This window comes from Capricornis sumatraensis, chromosome 19 (genome assembly GCF_032405125.1).
Source record: "Capricornis sumatraensis isolate serow.1 chromosome 19, serow.2, whole genome shotgun sequence".
Taxonomy (NCBI): Eukaryota; Metazoa; Chordata; class Mammalia; order Artiodactyla; family Bovidae; genus Capricornis; species Capricornis sumatraensis.
Window position 1 is genome coordinate 27,293,992 of NC_091087.1, and position 19,170 is coordinate 27,313,161.

At 47.4% G+C, this 19,170-nt stretch overlaps 1 pseudogene; it reads left to right on the forward strand.

Annotated features, from left to right (window-relative positions):
* The window catches only part of LOC138094932 (acireductone dioxygenase-like), a 32,992-nt pseudogene extending 15,246 nt beyond the window's left edge, over positions 1–17,746 (forward strand).
* Positions 17,747–19,170: the final 1,424 nt, after the last annotated feature.

The window sequence follows — 19,170 nt, forward strand, 5'->3', positions numbered from 1 at the left end:
AATTCTTGACTTGATTGTAAAAAGTTTATAACTCATTGTCTTTATCCTTCTTAGAAATATGTGAAACTTCGATAATTTCTGTCCGATTTCTCCTCTTCTGTTTTCCACGTTATTATTCCATAGCATTTTAGGCTCCACTGGGTTTTCTGAGCCCCTCCATTTTTTTTCCAAATAGATTTATCTACGTGTTTGCCTGTCTCTTGGCTCTGCAGTGGTTCTTACATTCCGCTCCTACCTGCTGAGTTCAATTTCCTGATAACTGGATGACATCATTGAACAGGTCTTTCAGCAAAGATCTGTGGGTAATTAACCTTCTTGGTCTCAAATTGTTCAATTTCATCTTCATTTGGTATACTTTTTAGTGAAGTATAATATATATCTATACACACATATGATGGCTCAGATGGTAAAGAATCTGCCTGCAAATGCAGGAGACCTGGGTTCGATCCGTGGGTCAGGAAGATCCCCTGGAGGAGGAAATGGCAACCCACTCTAGTGTTCTTGCCTGGAGAATCCCAGGGACAGAGGAGCCTGGTGGGCTACAGTCCATGGGGTTGCAAAAAGTTGGACACGACTGAGCGACTAACACACATATACAGAAAGTACACAAATTATTAGTGTACAACTTATGAGTGTTGACTGAATCACTACCCAGATCAGGAAACATAAACCACCAGGGTCCCCCAAACCCTCCTTAAACCACCTTCTAGGCACAACCTTTCCTAACTTCCCATTTGCTATCCTAACTTCTACTGAAATAGACTGTTTTTGCCTATCTTTGTTTTTCTGTAAATGGAATCATGCTGTATGTACTCTGTTGTGTCTTACTTGTTCTCAATGCTGTTTGTAAAATTCGTCCATGTTTTCGCATGTAGCTGTAATTTATTAGTTCTGCTTCTATACAAAATTCTGTTTATGAATCTGCCGCAATGCGTCCATTCTACTACAGATGGCATTTGGGCGGTTTCCAGGTAGGGGCTATTATTAATGATGCTTCTATGAATATTCTGGTTCTCGTCTTTTGCTGCACATTTGTATGAAATTCTGTTGGATGATACTGACAAGCATTTGACTTTAACAGACACTGCCAAACAATTTTCTGAGTGTCTAATTTATATTCTTCCCGCAACGTAGGAGAGCTTTGGTTTCTCCACATCTCATGCTAACAGTCAGCGTTCTCATTCTTTTCAGTTTTAGGCATTCTTGGGGGTATATTGTGGTTCTCATGGCGGTTTTAAATTGCATTTCCCATGTTCTCTGGGGAGCAATTGGTCAGTGTGTTAGACTAGCAAGTTGCATGTCCCTAGAGGCTAATGAGATTGAGCTTCTTTTCATATCCTTATTGTCCATTTGAATATTCTCTTTTGTGAAGTGAATGTTTCAAGCTTTTTGCTTATTTTTTTTCCATTGGATTGTTTGCCAGTTTGTGATTTGTAGGAGTTCAATATACATTCTGATATGAGTCCCCTTTTTGGATATATGTATTGCAAAAGTTTTCTCTCCCATTCACTGGCTCACCTTCTCATTCACTTAAAATGTCTTTTGATGCAAAAAAAAAAATCTTAATTTTAATTTAGTCCAACTTATTAGCCTTTTATGTTTATGTCTTATTTCCTGTTTGATACACCTTTTCTTAGCCCTGTAATATCTTCTAGAAGCTTTATTGTTTTATCTTTCACATTGATATCTATAATTCCCCTGGAATTGATTTTTGATGCAAATTCAGACACGTTAAATGTGAAAAACAATATGTACCCAGGAATTGATACAGTTCAGATTTTTTTAACTTCCATTTTTAACTTAATACTTTAAAAAATGGATTTTATTTATTTGGCTGCACTGGTCTTAGTTGTGGCATGCAGTTTGCAGCATTTGGGATCTAGTTCCCTGACCAGGGATGAAACTGGGACCCCTTGTGTTGGGAGTTCAGGATCTCAGCCACTGGACCACCAGGTAAGTCCCTTAACTTAATACTTAACAGGCTTTTTTCTTTACCATTAAATATTCTTCTGAGAAGATCCCCCAGAGGAAGGCATGGCAATCCACTCCAGTATCTTGCCAGGAGAAACCCATGGACAGAGGAGCCTGGTGGGCTATGGTCATAGGGTTGCAAAAAGTCAGACATGACTGAAGCAACCTAGCACAAATATTCGTCTACAAGACTTTTTAAAATAAATGCCTAATAGTGTTGAAAAAGAGACAACAGACTCCAAATGAATTCCCTTGTGCTAAACTCCATATCAGCAAGTCAAGACTTAATAACTAACCTATAACACGACACTGAAAAAGAAAATTAGTCACTCAATCGTGTCCGACTCTTTGTGACCCCGTGGACTGTACCCACCAGGCTCCTCTGTCCATGTGATTCTCCAGGCTAGAATACTGGAGTAGGTTGCCATTTCCTTCTCCACAACTATAGTCCATGGAATTCTCCACACCAGAATACTGGAGTGGGTAGCCATTGCAGGCTGATTCTTTACCAACTGAGCCAGCAGGGAAGCCCAAGAATGCTGGAGTGGATAGCCTATCCCTTCTCCAGGGGATCTTCCCAACCCAGGAATTAAACCAGGGTCTCCTGCTTTGCAGGCAGATTCTTTACCAGCTGAGCTACCAGGGGAGCCCCTAACACAACACTGCAAATCAACTATACTTCAGTAAAATACAAAAACAAAAAGCCCTAACCTCTTGGCATTTTCAGCCTCTCCCAGGAATGTGATCTTTAATCAGCCAATCTGGAATTACCTGGTCAGCACTAGTAAGGGTTACCGGCCTGATAGTACCAGCTGCCCCTTAAAGGAAGGTGACCTTGCCTGAAACAATCCACTCTCAGCTAGAATAACTTCCTTGCCCTGCCTCCTGCCTGTAAAGTCTTCCCTTTTGAACAGTTGCTCAGAGCTCGTTTGCCAGATGGAGTGCTGCTCAATTCATGAATCATTAAATAAGGACAATTAAATCTTTAAATTTACTCAGTTGAGTTTTGCTTGTTAACCCAGTCATCATATGCCTCTTACTGGAGCAGGGACTCTGGAATCCAGGCAGGCCTAGTTAATATCTTGTCTTCATCTCTTACAAGCTCTGTAACCTTTTACAGGTTGTGGGAACTTTAAAGACTCTGGTCTTTAGCTTTCATGAGAGGTGTGCAGATCTTGAACTGAGTTGGTTTCATAGCTGGATCTCAGTTCCTAATTAATAATTGATTGTTTAGAGGAGATCAAACCAGTCAATTCTAAAGGAAATCAACCCTGAATTTTTATTGGAAGGGCTGACGCTAAAGCTGAAGCTCCAATACTTTGGCCACCTGATGCAAAGAGCCAACTCATTGGAAAAGACCTTAATGCTGGGAAAGACTGAAGGCAGGAGGAGAAGGGGATGACAGAGGACGAGATGGTTGGATAGCATTACCAACTCAATGGACATGAGTTTGAGCAAACTCTAGGAGATGCTGAAGGACAGGGAAGCCTGGCGTGCTGCAAGTCCATGGGGTTGAAAAGAGTTGGACACGACTGAGAGACTGAATAATAACATGCCAACTGAAAGAGTGACTCCAGAACTGTCTTACTTATTCATTAAAGTCTAAAGTTCTGGGATAGGATATATTCTGTTTTATTTAATGTGACTAAGAACAATAAAACAACATCAAGATGAATGCCCTTTGGTAGGGAAAATTAAAGTCAGGGCTGGCGCCTTGAAGGAGTGGCAGTTGAGCCACTTAATCACATTTCTTTATCAGATTATTCTTTATCTGTAGTGGTTAGGAGAGGATTAGTTTCTCTGGTTACCTTTTTTTTTCTGGTTACCTTGAGAGAGGCTTACTTACTTTCTCTGTGGCTCACTTTATCATTGCAAAATGGTAGAGTAAAATTTAATACCAAGCTCATGGTGATGTTGTAAGGGCAACCTAAAGGAAGATGAGACAAGTGTTAAGTGATCAGTAATGACCACCATTATTCTCATTGGAAGGACTAATGCTGAAGCTGAAGCTCCAGTACTATGGCCACCTGATGTGAAAAGCTGACTCACTGGAAAAGACCTTGATGCTGGGACAGATTGAGGGCAGGAGGAGAAGGGGGTGACAGAAGATGAGATGGCTGGATAGCATCACCAACTCAATGGACATGAGTTTGAGCAAACTTCAGGAGACAGTGAAAGACAGGGAAGCCTGGCATACTGCAGTCCATCTGCAGCCTCTTTGCAGTTCCAAAGAGTTGGATATAACTTAGCGACTGAACACAATAACATTCACATTCTGTGGGATATAGTCCAGTGAGATTACCTGGTGGCTCAGACAGTAAATGATCTGCCAGCAATGGAGGAGGCCCAGGTTCGGTCCCTAGGTCGGGAAGATCCTCTAGAGAAGGAAATGGCAACCCGCTCCAGGATTCTTGCCTGGAGAGTCCCATGGGCAAAGTAGCATGACAGGCTACAATCCATGGGGTCGCAAAGAGTCAGACATGACTGAGCAAGTAACACTATTACACTACCCAAACTAGAAGGTCCTGTTTCTGTGGAGCTGATGGAGACTGCTGGAACTCATCAGAAGTAAAAGTCGTTCAGTCATGTCTGATTCTTTGGGACCTCATGGACAAGACAATCCATGGAATTCTCCAGGCCAGAATACTGGAGTGGATAGCTGTTCCCTTTTCCAGGGGATCTTCCCAACCCAGGGATCAAACCCAGGTCTCCTGCTTTGCAGGCAGATTCTTTACCAGCTGAGCCCAGAAGAAGTGGCTAAAGACAAAATTTCAGTAGGAGTTCCCTGGTGGCCTGGTGGTTGGGATAGTGGGCTTTCACTGCCATGGCCCTGGCTCAATCCTTGGTCTGAGAATTGAGATCCCACAAGTCACAGGGCCAAAAAAATTTTTTTTCTAGACATCAGCTTATCTGGGGGGTGCTGGTAAATGTTTTGTTTTTTTAATTAATTGATTTGGCTGCATCGGGTCTTAGTTGCAGCACATAGGCTCTGCGTTGCAGTGCATAGACTCTCTAGCTGTGATGTGTGGGCTCTGGTGCGCATGAGCTCAGTAGCTGCAACGGATCACAGGCTTAGTTGCTCCAAGGCATGTGGGATCTTAGTTCCCCCACCAGGGATCAAACCTGTGTCCCCTGTATTGCAAAGCAGATTCTTAACAACTGGACCACCAGGAAAGTCCCCAGTAAATGCTAACAACCAGCTCTATGGAGGGTGTGTCTGTATGTTGATTTGTAGCATTTCTGTAGTATAGATACTTCCACCATGGCCAATTTCGAACTATTAACATAACATCACTGAACACAGAGTTGTATAGTATTTCCACGTTAGAGTTTTCCATCAGATAGATACAATACATGTAAATATCCTGAAGAGGGGAAATACTAGTAAAATACCATAAAATAGGAATCAATGAGTTTAGAGTCTTTCAGTATGGTTTATTTCATTGTGAGTTTGCATAACTTAATTTTTGATAGTGCCTATGTTTAATAATTGGCTTACAAAATTCCTGAAAATTTAACAGTTGGCTCTCTTGAGCCTGTATAAGTCGGCTGCAGCCATCATGGAATTGGTGGCCTGTGTGCGGTGCTTAGTGACTCAGTTGTGGCTGACTTTTTGCAACCCTGCTGACTGTAACCCGCCAGGCTCCTCTGTCCCTGGGGATTTCTAGGCAAGAATACTGTTAGTGGGTTGCCTTGTCCTCCTCCAGGGGATCTTCCCCACCCAGGAATTGAATCCAGATCTCCTGCATTGCAGGCTGATGGTGGAGCTAGTGTTAAAGAACCCACCTACCAGTGCAGGCAATATAAGAGAGTCAGGTTCAAACCCTGGGTGGGGAAGATTCCCTGGAGGAGGGCATGGCAACCTACTCCAGTATTCTTGCTTGGAGAATCCCATGGACAGAGGAACCTAGTGAACTATGGTCCATAGGACTGCAAAGAGTCAGACACAACTGAAGCGACTTAGCACACTTACCACAAATTAGCCTACGAGCCCTCACTTGAAGCCTGTGTCACCGACAAGTAGCATTTGTGTTGAAGACCTGGCGACTGGACAAGTGCCAAGGGCAGGTTCAATGTACTTCTTAGGGACTAGTGCTTGTTCCTCTGGGACAAGTGTCCCTTCCCCCAGGTCACAGCCCAAAGGTGACCTTTCCTTCCCTGACTCTAAACTGTTTATCATTCGCAGCCACTGGCACCTCCCCCTGCTTCAGGACAGACTGTCTTGGGAATGCCTGGGATGTGCACGTAGGGGATTGTAGCCAACCACTTGCTGAACCCACATCAGGGGCTCACAAGGTCAACCAGATAGCCAGAAGGAGAGCAGCAGGCCTGGGAAGGAGCTTCCAACTCCTGGGCTCTGAGCCCCATGGTGTCTGTGTTGTTGGGTTAGGAATGCCCTTGGCAAAGAGACCCCATCAGTCTACTGCCTTCATATATTTCGAAACCTGAATCCAAGCTATCCATTTCTCAGCTTAACCTCTCATCTCCCTATTGCTTCTCTACCCCTGCAAATAACAGAGTCATGATGTTGACAAGTACAGACACTGGGTGCTTATTCTAGAATTACCCCGCTTAAGCTGCATAACAACCCTATGAAGTGCGTACTATTTTTATTCCAGTTCTGTGAGAAATCCAGGACGTAGAGTGGCGTGCTCATCTGCAAACAATCATAAGGGAAAGAGCCAGTGTCCCAGTGTTTTTCCTTTCTCCCTCAACTGTCTTCCTTCACATGGTAGTCTAAGTTCATATATGCTTTTTTTTTTTTGGCTGAGCCATGTGGCATGTGGGATCTTAGTTCCCCAACCAGGGATCAAAGCTGTGCCCCTTGCATTGGAAGCATGGAATCTTAACCACTAGACCTCCCATATATGCTTATTTTTCATTCTTCAACATGTTGTGAGTGTGTTTCGTCTCTAATCATGTCCAAGTCTTTGTGACCCCATGGACTGTAGCCCACCAGGCTCCTCTGTCCATGGGATATCCCAGCCAAGATTACTGAAGAAGGTTGTCATTTCCTCCTCCAAGGGAGTTTCCTGACCCAGGGATCGAACCCACGTCTCCTGCATTGGGAGATGGATTCTTGACTGCTGCACCACCTGGGAAGCAACTTCAACGTGTTACTTCCTCCTAAATGTTCTCAGCCTAGAGACAGTGGTGAAGCCTTGGGTCTGAAAAGATTGCTCAGGAAGACAGTGTGCTGTGAGGTGGAGGAGATGCGGGGAGGCGGGAGAGTGGATGAGACCCTGCGGGGCACCAATACCTGAGGGCCCCAGAGGAAGAGGAGACCCCTAAAAGGGCTGTCACAGAAAGTGTGAGATTCCCAAAGGATGAACCGAAGTGGGAAGACTACAGAACAGACAAGAAGTGGAGCGCTGAGGTGTCCCCTGGGTTTAGCCTCCCAGAGACCATCTGTGGGACTTCCCAGGGCTCCAGTGGTTAAGGATCTGCCTTCCAGTCCAGGGGACACAGGTCCAATCCCTGATCATAGAGCTAAGATGCTAAATGCTGCATGGCAACTAGGCTCCAGTGCCGCAGCTACTGAGCCCACGCGCTGCAACTAGAGAAAAGCTTGTGTGCTGCAACAAAGACGCAGCTCGACCAAAAAGAAAAGCTGGAGGCCATCTGTGACCTTGGCAGTGGGCACTCCTGTTTCTCTGCTGGGGGGTACGGCAGCTGCCGCAGGGAAAGCAGGTGCTTTCCCAGCGATGGGTTGAGGAAAGGCTGCTGCTGCTGCTGCTAAGTCGCATTCAGTCGTGTCCGACTCTGTGCGACCCCATAGACGGCAGCCCACCAGGCTTCCCCGTCCCTGGGATTCTCCAGGCGAGAACACTGGAGTGGGTTGCCATTTCCTTCTCCAATGCATGAAAGTGAAAAGTGAAAGTGAAGTTGCTCAGTCGTGTCCGACTCTGTGCGACCCCATGGACTGCAGCCTACCAGGCTCCTCCACCCATGGAATTTTCCAGGCAAGAGTACTGGAGTGAGTTGCCATTGCCTTCTCTGTGAGGAAAGGCTAGGAGTTAGCAAAGTGGGTCAGCCATTGTAGACCTCTCTTTCAGGGAAAAGGAATCAGAAGCCGAGGTGGAAGGAGGGCTTTGGGAATTTGGGTTTTAAGACAGTTAGACGTGACTTAGCCACTGAACAACAACAACAATAACGTGGATTGAACCTGGCCCCTCAGCCGTAGAGTTCAGAGTCCTAACTAATGGACCGCCAGAGAGTTCCCAACCTTTGGTAAATTTAAACGCTCAGGAAAAGGAGCTGGCAGAGGTGAGGCTGAATATCCCAGTGAGAGAGAAGGGTAAAGGCAAGAGGTGGCTGAGGCCCCAGACCCTGAGGGGTCTGAGCCCCTGACAGCAGACGGCAGAGAGTCTCCCCCTTCTTTCCTGGGGAGGAGGTGGCTGCCTGATGGCGTCTATTTCCTCTGACAAGTGGGAGGCAGAAAGTGAGGGGATGAATAGTTGGGAACACGCAGGAGACTGGTGGAGTTTGTGACAACCAGTTGGTCAGTGGAAGTTAACAAGAGATGAGCTGAAGTCAGAAGTAACACGTGTGTGGGGTGGGGTCAGGCACAGTCCTCGCAGGAGTCACTGCCCAACATCACAGACGGGAGTCTGTGCATGCTGTGTGTCTGCAGTCCTTAAGCTCAATACGTTCATTCACCATCAACTTTCTTACTGCTTTGGCCACCAGGAGGTGACAGTCTGCCTGGATACTAAGGACAGCTCACCGTGGCTCCCAGTAACGGCTTGAGGGTCTCTGGATTTCTTTCCACCATGGAAGGTCACAAGGGGAAGCCAGGTGTCTGCAGCTTGAAAATTGGTTCTCATCAGACATGGAATCAGCCGGCATCTTGTTCTTGGAGTCCCAGCCTCGAGAAATGTGAGAAGTACAAGTTACCTGTTATTTATCTGGCTGCACTGGGTCTTAGTTGGGGCATGCAGGATTTTTAGCTGTGGCATGTGGGATCTAGTTCCCTGACTAGGGATTTAACCCAGACCCCCTGCATTGGGAGCACAGAGTCTTAGCCACCAGACCACCAGGAAAGTCCTTCTTCAATCATTTAGACCTGAACTTCATTAGGATGTAATTAGGTTTTCTCCCCAATTTAATCAGTGGTGGTTATACAGAAGGCCCAGTGGAAAAGTTGTGTGATCACTTAGCCAGGGCCGCCAAGGGCAAGGCAGCAGGAGGGTTAAAACCTGCGCACTGAAGATATGCTCAAGCTGGTGAGAGGAGGAGTCAGTGATAGACCTTAGGATTAGCTTTGCCAAAATATCTTAGAAGAGAAAGAGATTAAAGATTCTACGGAAGTATAGATTTTTCAGTCTCCTCGCTAAATAGAGAGTGGTGTGGCTGCTGATTGAGAACGTTTATGTCTGTTTGGGGGAGTCAGGGCAGGGGTGTCCAGAAGGAGACACACAGAGAGCCGCCTTTGGAGTTTGGACATCCCTCATTCTCCCCCACCTCCACTCCCACTATGCCCCCCACCTCAACCTTGAATCCTGGGTACAGTGAGCAGGGCAGTTACCCAGATTCCTGGGCAAGGTTTCCTCTTGGCATCCAGACCGAAAGAGATCAGGGAGGCCACGAGTGTTGAAATAGCCTGGCAGGAGGAATGCTGAGTCTGTCTTCCTGCCAGTGGCAGGCACAGGATGTACTAAATACACCCTGGTCCTTTGCTCTGGGTACAGATGAGTCTAGATTCTGAGGGGCCTGGAGCTTACACAGCTGGGTTGGCTGAGAAGGGGATCCTTTCTGAGAAAATAATACAAAATTAGGGAGACCCTTGGAAGGGGACTGTGTGAGTGAGGGATGCTGAAGTGTAAGCTTCAGAGAGGGTTGTGTGTGGAGAAGAAAGTGAAATAGGATGAGGAGATAGAGCTTACGGAAGGGAGGCTACTCTAGACTGGAGTAGTCAGGGGAGGCTGACGTCTGAGCTACAAACCAAACAACAAGGAGCCGGCCATGAGGCCACCGGTGTGAAGAACATTCTGAGCAGAAGGAACAGTCAGTGCAAAGTCCCTGGGGCTGGATCAGGCTTGGAATGGCAGGACCTTGAGAAGATGAGTGTGCCTGGAGTTTGGTGAGCCAGGGGAGAGGGCTGGGTGGTGAGTTCAGGGGACGGGGCAGGGGCTGATTCCTCTTGGGCCTTCAAGACTTGGTACTGCTACTGCTACTGCTGCTAAGTCACTTCAGTCGTGTCCGACTCTGTGCAACCCCATAGACAGCAGCCCACCAGGCTCCCCTGTCCCTGGGATTCTCCAGGCAAGAACACTGGAGTGGGTTGCCATTTCCTTCTCCAATACATGAAAGTGAAAAGTGAAAGTGAAGTTGCTCAGTCGTGTCCGGCTCTTAGGGACCCCATGGACTGCAGCCCACCAGGCTCCTCCATCCATGGGATGTTCCAGACTTGGTAAGGACTCTGTTATTCCAGGATCTGCAGGAGGCTATTGAAAACTTAAGTGAGACTAAATATAAAATCAACATTATAGGGACTGCCCTGGTGGTCCAGTGGTTAAGACTTCAATGCATGGGGCAAGGGTTCAATCCCTGGTCCAGAAACTACAATCCCCCATGCCCCAAGGCGCAGCCAAAAAATAAATAAATTAAGGAAACTTTATAAATTCAATTCCAGTCCCACGTATGAAATATATATATATATATATATATAATATATATATATAATATAATATATTATATAATATATAATATATATAATTTTTTTTTTCAAAGAGCTTCATAGTGGTGTTTCCTGGTGGCTCTGACAGTAAAGAATCCACCTGTACTGCAGGAGACCTGAGTTCAATCCCTTGGTTGGAAAGATCACCTGGAGGAGGGTGTGACAACCCCACTCCAGTATTCTTGCCTGGAGAATCCCATGGCCAGAGGAGCCTGGCGGGCTACAGTCCATGGGGTCACAAACGGTCAGACATGGCTGAAAGACCATTTAAAAAAATGGCTTGCAGAAAATTCCAGAAAGAGGATGGCCAGTGGGGTTGGGGGTGTGTCAGCAGGACCTGGTCCTTCTAGGTCTGATGGTCAGAGGGGCAGCCCCCAGAACAGCCCCCAGGAACAGAGGAGTGGTTCCTCCCATCTCCTACCATGTCTCTTTCCCTGTTACTGTCGCTCATGCTCACTCCACAGGGCTCTTGGGGAGCCAAAGGGCTGATCTGTGTCTGCCCTGCTGGACGTCACAGTCTGGACAGCTTCTGAAGCCCTGGGTCGAACCAGCGGAATAGAGACAACCTCAGAGTGCCCTTGTATGTGTGCATGCAAAGTCGCTTCAGTTATGTCTGACTCTGTGCAACCTTATGGACTGTAGTAACCCTCCAGGCTCCTCTGTCCAAGGAATTTTCCAGGCAAGAATACTGGAGTGGGTTACCATGCCCTCCTCCATAGGATCTTTCCAACTCGGTGAGAGAACCCACATCTCTTATATCTCCTGCTTTGGCAGGCAGATTCTTTACCAGCAGCACCACCTGGGAAGCCCCAAGGTCCCCTTAGCAACCCCTGAGGACTTGAGGAGTGAGCATCCTTGTTTCCAGAATATCTGACAGCCACCACCTTTGGGTAGAAGGGAAGGACACCCTCTGAACAACTGGCTGCGATCTGGCTGGAACATGTGTTCTGGCCATGACCCCTCAACCTCCAGAAGGCCAGTCTCCATAGGAACCTCTGAAACATGCTGCCTAGGGGAAAAGGAAGCAGGAATTGCATTGTTGCCGGTGGCTAATGAATAGATCTGCCCTGTGGCGAGGAGGGAGGAAAGGTGGAGTGGGCAGAGAATCTTCAAGTCAGGGAAGGAGGTGGGCAAGGGGGGCGGACCATCAGCAGATGCGGTGTATACCCGGGAAGCCTTGGCCTCTCCGCCAGGTTCCTCCTTTCCCCCACTGAACCCCCAGGGACTCAGGACCTCCCTGGACAAGGCCGGGACAACATTATTGGACATCCTGGAATCTAAGACAAGAAACCAGTCAACATGGTAGTCTAGCGATTTGGGACTTGGGAATGGGAAGACCCAGGAGCTGGTCTTGGTGAAGACTGAAGAGCTGGTCTTCCAGTGGGGTCTGCTGCTGGAAAGGATTTGGGTTTTAACACTGAGTTTGAGACAGCAAACAAAGGGCTTCCTAAAAAAAAAATTTTTTTTTGTAGTGTGTATTTATTTGGCTGTGCCAGGTCTTAGTGATGACATTCAAGATCTTTAGTTGCAACATGTGGGAGCTATTACTATTTCCATGACCAAGGCTCTAACCCCTGGCACCCTGCATTGGAAGCTCAGAGACTTAGCCACTGGACCACCAGGGAAGTCCCCCAAAGGGCTTGGGGCCAAGTTACAGTGGTTCTTATGGGGCCCGGAGGAAAGTGTTTGTCCACACTTCAAGTAATGAGACAAAGTGGCGGGGGCTGGGGGTGGGGGTGGGGGTCGGGGGGTGGGGGTGGGGGTGGGGGGGTGGGGGGGCTGCTGGGAGGAGAGGGGGAAGTTAAACTGTTAAAAAACAGAGAGAGAAATAAACACCTTGAGAAACTTGAGAAGCTGGTTAACTAGTCATGGAATCCCCACAGGCCTGCCTAAGAGGGAACAATAGTTGAGGATTTCCGCCCCCTCAAAAAAACAAAACAAAACACCAACCAACCAACCAGCAAACAGAAAAACAATGGAGAGACCCTGGAAACAGCGCTCGTGGCTGGACCCTTTACCCCAGCAAAGATGGCAGTCCACAGTGAGGCCCTGCCCCCAGTCAACAGAAAATCAAGGCAGACAAAGCCTATCTCTGGAGCAGCATAGCAGCAGCCCTTGCGTTAAGCTCTCAGTGGGCGAGACCGACAGGTTGAAAAGGCTCTGAGGCAGGCAACCTGGGTGGGCCCCAGGAAGACAGGATTGTAAACAAGTAGAGGAAACCTCGGGCTTCCCAGGTGGCTCAGGGGTGAATAACCCGCCTGCCATTACAGGAGACAGGTTTGATCCCTGGGTTGGGAAGATCCCTTGGAGGAGGGCATGGCAATCCACTCCAGTGTTCTTGTCTGGAGAATCCCATGGACAGAGGAACCTGGTGGGCTACAGTCCGTGGGGGTCACAGTCAGTGACTAAACACACACACACACACACAGAGGTCCAGTTCCCTTTCTTGATTAAGACAAAGCTCTTCCTGGGATGGGGTGGGGCAGTTGGTCAACAAAGGGCCAGAAGGTGGCAGTGTCTACTCAGGGAGGGGTGGTGGGCCCCGACCACAGGCAGAGTCACCCAGGCGTGCAGCCCCTTATGGCCCCTTGCGCTGATCCCAGCTCCCCAGGCCTGGCCTGGAGATGGTCTGCCCACGAGGTAAATTCAGGCAAGGACCAAGTGCCCAGGCTGTGAGCTGTGTGCCAGCTGGGATGGCCCTGGCCCTTGAGATCTAAATAGAATCTCCTGTCACTTCCATCACAGGAAGTAGGACCCCTAGCATCTTCCTCACTGTTTCCCGGGTTCAAGGGTTCAAGATGCCTTGTGTTCCAGGCACCCGATGGCCACAGTCCAGCACCCCTGCCCTCCCAGGCCCCTTCCTCCCACTTCTCCATCCTCTCTCTTTCCTCTGCTGTCCACCCATCCTGGACTCAGAGTCAGGGAAGAAGAACAAGAAAATGACAAATGTGGGTGAGGATGTGGAGTAATTGGAACATTTCCTCCCCTCTTTGGTGCACTGAGGTTATTGCAGAAAGTGAAGAGGAGCTAAAAAGCCTCTTGATGAAAGTGAAAGAGGAGAGCGAAAAAGTTGACTTAAAGCTCAACATTCAGAAAACGAAGATCATGGCATCTGGTCCCATCACTTCATGGCAAATAGATGGGGATACAGTACAAACAGTGTCAGACTTTATTTCTGGGGGCTCCAAAATCACTGCAGATGGTGACTGCAGCCATGAAATTAAAAGACGCTTACTCCTTGGAAGAAAAGTTATGACCAACCTAGATAGCATATTCAAAAGCAGAGACATTACTTTGCCGACTAAGGTCCGTCTAGTCAAGGCTATGGTTTTTCCTGTGGTCATGTATGGATGTGAGAGTTGGACTGTGAAGAAGGCTGAGCACCAAAGAACTGATGCTTTTGAACTGTGGTGTTGGAGAAGACTCTTGAGAGTCCCTTGGACTGCAAGGAGATCCAACCAGTCCATTCTGAAGGAGATCAACCCTGGGATTTCTTTGGAAGGAATGATGCTAAAGCTGAAGCTCCAGTACTTTGGCCACCTCATGAGAAGAGTTGACTCATTGGAAAAGACCCTGATGCTGGAATGGATTGGGGGCAGGAGGAGAAGGGGACGACCCAGGATGAGATGGCTGGATGGCATCACAGACTCGATGGACGTGAGTCTGAGTGAACTCCGGGAGATGGTGATGGACAGGGAGGCCTGGCATGCTGCGATTCATGGGGTCTCAAAGAGTCAGACACGGCTGAGCGACTGAACTGAACTGAACTTGGTGCACTGTGTGGCTTGAGGGATCTTAGTTCAATCAGAGATTGAATGTGGGCCACAGCAGTGAAAGCACCGAGTCCTAACCACTGGACAACCAGGGAATTCCCATAACTTTTGTGTTTTATTGAGGTATTGCTACTGGTACTGCTAAATCACTTCAGTCTTGTCCAACTCTGTGTGACCCCATAGACAGCAGCCCATGAGGCTCCCTTGTCCCTGGGATTCTCCAGGCAGGAACACTGGAGCGGGTTGCCATTTCCTACTCCAATGCATGAAAGTGAAAAGTGAAAGTGAAGTCGCTCAGTCGTGCCCGACTCTTAGTGACCCCATAGACTGCGGCCCACCAGGCTCCTCCATCCGTGGGATTTTCCAGGCAAGAGTGCTGGAGCGGGATGCCATTGCCTTCTCCGATTGAGGCATTACTTGCTGTAAAAATATTATATAAGCTTCAGGGGTCCAACATAGTGATTCACAATTTTTTAAAATAAATTTTATTTATTATTTTTGGCAGTGCCGGGTCTTCGTTGCTGTGAGGGGTGTTCTCTAGTTTCAGCGAGTGGGCGCTACTCACTAGTTGCGCTGGGGGACTTCTCGTCGCAGTAGCCCGTCTTATTGCAGAGCACGGCTCCAGAGCATTAGGCTTCCCCGGTTGCTCGGTGTGCGCAGGCTCAGTACTCGTGGCACGCGGGCTTAGATTCTCTGTGTCATGTGGGACCTTCCCAGGTTGAACCTGTGTCTTCCGCAGTGGCAGGAGGGTTCTTTACCCCTCAGCCACCAGGGAAGGCCATGATTCACAATTTTTAAAGGTTGTATTCCACTTATAGTTATTTCAAAATATTGACTGTATTCCCTGTTTCCTACAGTATATTCTTGCAGCTCATTTATTTTATACGTAGAAGTTTGTGCCTCTTAATTCTCTGCCCCTATCTTTTCCCTCCCCTGTCTCCTCTTCCCATAGTTAACCTACTAGATTATTCTCTGTATCTATGAGTCTGTTTCTTTTTATTTACTAGATTACACGTATAAATGACATCGTCTGACTTATTTCGCCTAGCAGAATACCCTTTAGGTGCAACCATGTTGTTGCAACCGGCAGATTCTCTTTCATTTTTGTTATGCTGTTGTTGTTGTATCCTGCCTCTTCTTTATCCTTTCATCTGTTGAGGACGCCTGGGTTGCTTCTATATCTCGGCAATTATAAACAATGCGGCCGTGAACGTTATGGTGTGTGTGCTTTTTCAGATTAGTGTTCTAATTTTGGGGGAGGTATGCCTAGGAGTGGGACTGCTGGGTCGTTTGGCAGTTCTAGTTTTAGTTTTCTGAGAAACCTCAGTGTTGTTTTCTGCAGTGACTACACTAATTTATATGCCCACCACTGGTGTATGAGGATTCCCTTTTCTCCACATCCTCACCATTTATTTGTGTCTTTTTGATGATAACCATTCTGACAGATGTTTGGTGATATCTCATTGTGGCTTTAATGTGCATTTCTCTGATGATTAATGATGTTGGGCATCTTTTCATGTGCCTATTGGCCATCTGTAAGTCTTTGGAAAAATGTCTATTCAGATCTTCCACCCATATTTCAATGGGGTTGTTTGGGAGTTTTTTTATGTTGAGGTGTATGAGCTCTTTATGTACATTTAATATTAACTCTTACTGGTTATATCATTTGCAAATGTTTTCTGCCATTTAGTAGGTTGTCTTTTCAGAAATCGGAACTTTTAACACACTGTTGGTGAGAATGTAAAATGATACAGCTGTTGCAAGAAGGGGGACCCCTTCCAGGGCCCGGAAGTGGGCTCTTGTCTAACACTCGGAAATGAATTGTCCGAAGAGACACATGTGCTGACAAAGTAAGAGATTTTATTGGGAAGGGGCACCTGGGCAGAAAGCAGTGGGGTAAGGAAACCCAGGAGGACTGCTTTGCAATGTGGCTCACAATCTCGGGTTTTATGTTGATGGGATTAGTTTCCAGGTTGTCTTTAGCCAATCATTCTGACTCAGAGTCCTTCCTGATGGCACACGCATCGCTCAGCCAAGATGGATGCCAGCGAGAAGGATTCAGGGAGGTGGTCAGACACGTAGTGTCTCCTTTTGACCTTTCCTGAATTCTTCCGGTTGCTGGTGGCTTATTAGTTCCATGTTCCTTACCAGGACCTCCTGTCGTAAAACAACTCATGCAAATGGTTACTAGGGTGCCTGGCCAGGGTGGGCAGTTTCAGGCAGTGTGCTTCCCCTAACACAGCCACTGTAGACAGTAGCATACCAGTCCTCAAAAATTAAAGGTAGAATTACCATAGGATGCAGCAATTCCACTTCTAGGTGGATACCTAAAAGAATTGAAAGCAGAGTTTCAAAGAGAAATTTGTATACCCATGTTGATAGCAGCATTAATCATAGCAGCCTAAAGATGGAAGCAGCCCAAGTGTTTACTAATGGGTGAATGGATGAACAAAATGAGGTTATACTGCTGAAGGACCGGGAAGCGTGGCGTGCTGCAGTTTGTGGGGTCGCAGAGTCGCACACAACTTAGTGACTGAACAACGACAACAATACAGTGGAATGTTATTCCATTAAAAAGGAAGACTATTCTGACACATGCTGCACCATGGATTAACCTTGAGGACAGTATGCTAAGTGAAATAAGCCTAACATAACACAGTATGTTTCCGCTTCTATGAGGCACTGAGAATGGTCACATAGACAGAAAATAGAATGGTGGTTGCCAGAGGCTGGAGGAATGGAAAGTTATTGTTTAATTGGTACAGAATTTTGTTTGGGGAAGATGAATTCTGAAGATGGAATGGGGTGATGGCTCTAAACAAGGAGGATGTACCCCTAGAAATGGTTAAAAACATAAATTTTATGTTATGTGTATTATGTGGGTTGCCATTTCCTCCTCCGGGGGAATCTTCCTGATCCAGGGACTGAACCCACATCTCCTGCGTCTACCTGAGGAGCCATCAGGGAAGCCATGTGTATTTTACCTCACTTGTTTTAAAGAAGGTCCTTTGTCCCTGCCACTGGGGATTCCTCACCGGACACACACCTCCCAGGCTGAGGCTCCTGCTATTTTGTCCTGGCCCCTTATCATTCTTCTGAACTTCTCCCCTGTCTTCTCCTCTCTTATGGGGGGTCCCTTTCCCCCAAGTTCCTGTTAAGACCCCAGTAAAGCTGTTCAGTTCCTCCAATGTTTAACCATGTCCCTGGCACCTCCCCTTCCTCAGCCGAAGTGACTGATCCAGATACTCACCGAAAGTATAACAGTTGTCACGCTGCTAAAGGCCATGGCAACGTGGCATCTGGTGTGTACTTGGGCCCCTGAAGAACTGAATAGTCCAAGTCCACAGTTGAGATGCCATCTTCTCTCCACCAGCTGCCAGGCTGAGGATAGACCTGGGGGCCCCAGGAGTGAGTTTGTCAGAGTAAAGGCCTCTCTGGGCATCCTTTTGGCAGCTTGCAAACAGGCCCTGCTGGCAACGTTCCATCTGTCTGAGCATCGAGGACCAAGCCTCAGAAGCGCAGGCCCTGGGCATAAAGCAGAGAATGAGGAATCCCCAAGCCCAGGCCAGGTGGACTCCATGTGGGACGAAGTGACTGGAAACTGGAACCACAGGAGTGATAGGAGGTGTTGGAGGACTGGACATCAAGAAAGTCTGCACCTGTGTGTGTGTGTGTGTGTGTGTGCCTGTGTGTGTAGACATCCCTGGAGAGGTCTTGCGGGTGGGAAAGATTAAAGAAAAAATGGGGAAGCTCTCCCCGTGGATGATTACGACAAATCCCCGCAGGGAAACAGACAGTGCCTCCCAGGCATAGATCTCCAAAGCAAAGGCAGGAGAGGGCCCCTGAGAAGTCTTCAGAACAAAAACTGCCGCTTGATAAGTGCTTACCAAGTGCCAAGCGCTAAACACTACCGTGCTTAGTCACTAGTCATGTCCCACTCTTTGCAACCCCATGGACCATAGCCCATCAGGCTCCTCTGTCCATGGGGATTCTCCAGGCAAGAATACTGGAGTGGGTTGCCATGCCCTCCTCCAAGGGATCTTTCCAACCCAGGGATTGAACCCAGGTCTCCCACAGTGCAGGCGGATTCTTTACTGTCTGATAGTAGCTTCAACGACTCCTGCTACATGCCAGGTTGGCCGTGTTCTAAGCCAGCTAATAAACTTGCAGTGCCCGCCAATTAGGTGATTTAAAATAGTCTAGTGGCTGCATGTTATTTTATTTATTGTTTAAGAAATACAAACAGGGGACTTCCCTGGTGGTCCAGTGGTTGGGACGCTACATTTCCACTTCAGGGGGCTCAAATTCGATCCCTGGTCAGGGAAGTAAGATCTCTAACCCTAACCCCTCAAAAAAAAAAAGGTCTCTGGGAACTTTGCTGGTGGTTCATTGCATTGGTTAAACTCCGAGCTTCCAATGCAAGGGTCACAGGTTCAATTCCTGTCTAGGGAACTAGGATCCCACATGCTGTTTGGCATGACCAAAAAAATTTTAGATAGGAAGAAATACAAACAGACATGTATGTTAACACAAGCATGTATGAAGAAGAAAAGTGAAAGTGTTAGTTGCTCAGTCGTGTTCAACTCTTTGTGACCCCATGGACTGTAGCCCACCAGGCTCCTCTGTCCATGGGATTCTCTAGGCAAGAATACTGAAGTGAGTAGCCATTCCCTTCTCCAAGTAATAAACATGTATACCTAATGAGTATATGTGAGATATCCGGGGGAAAATTAGTAACTGCTCGGT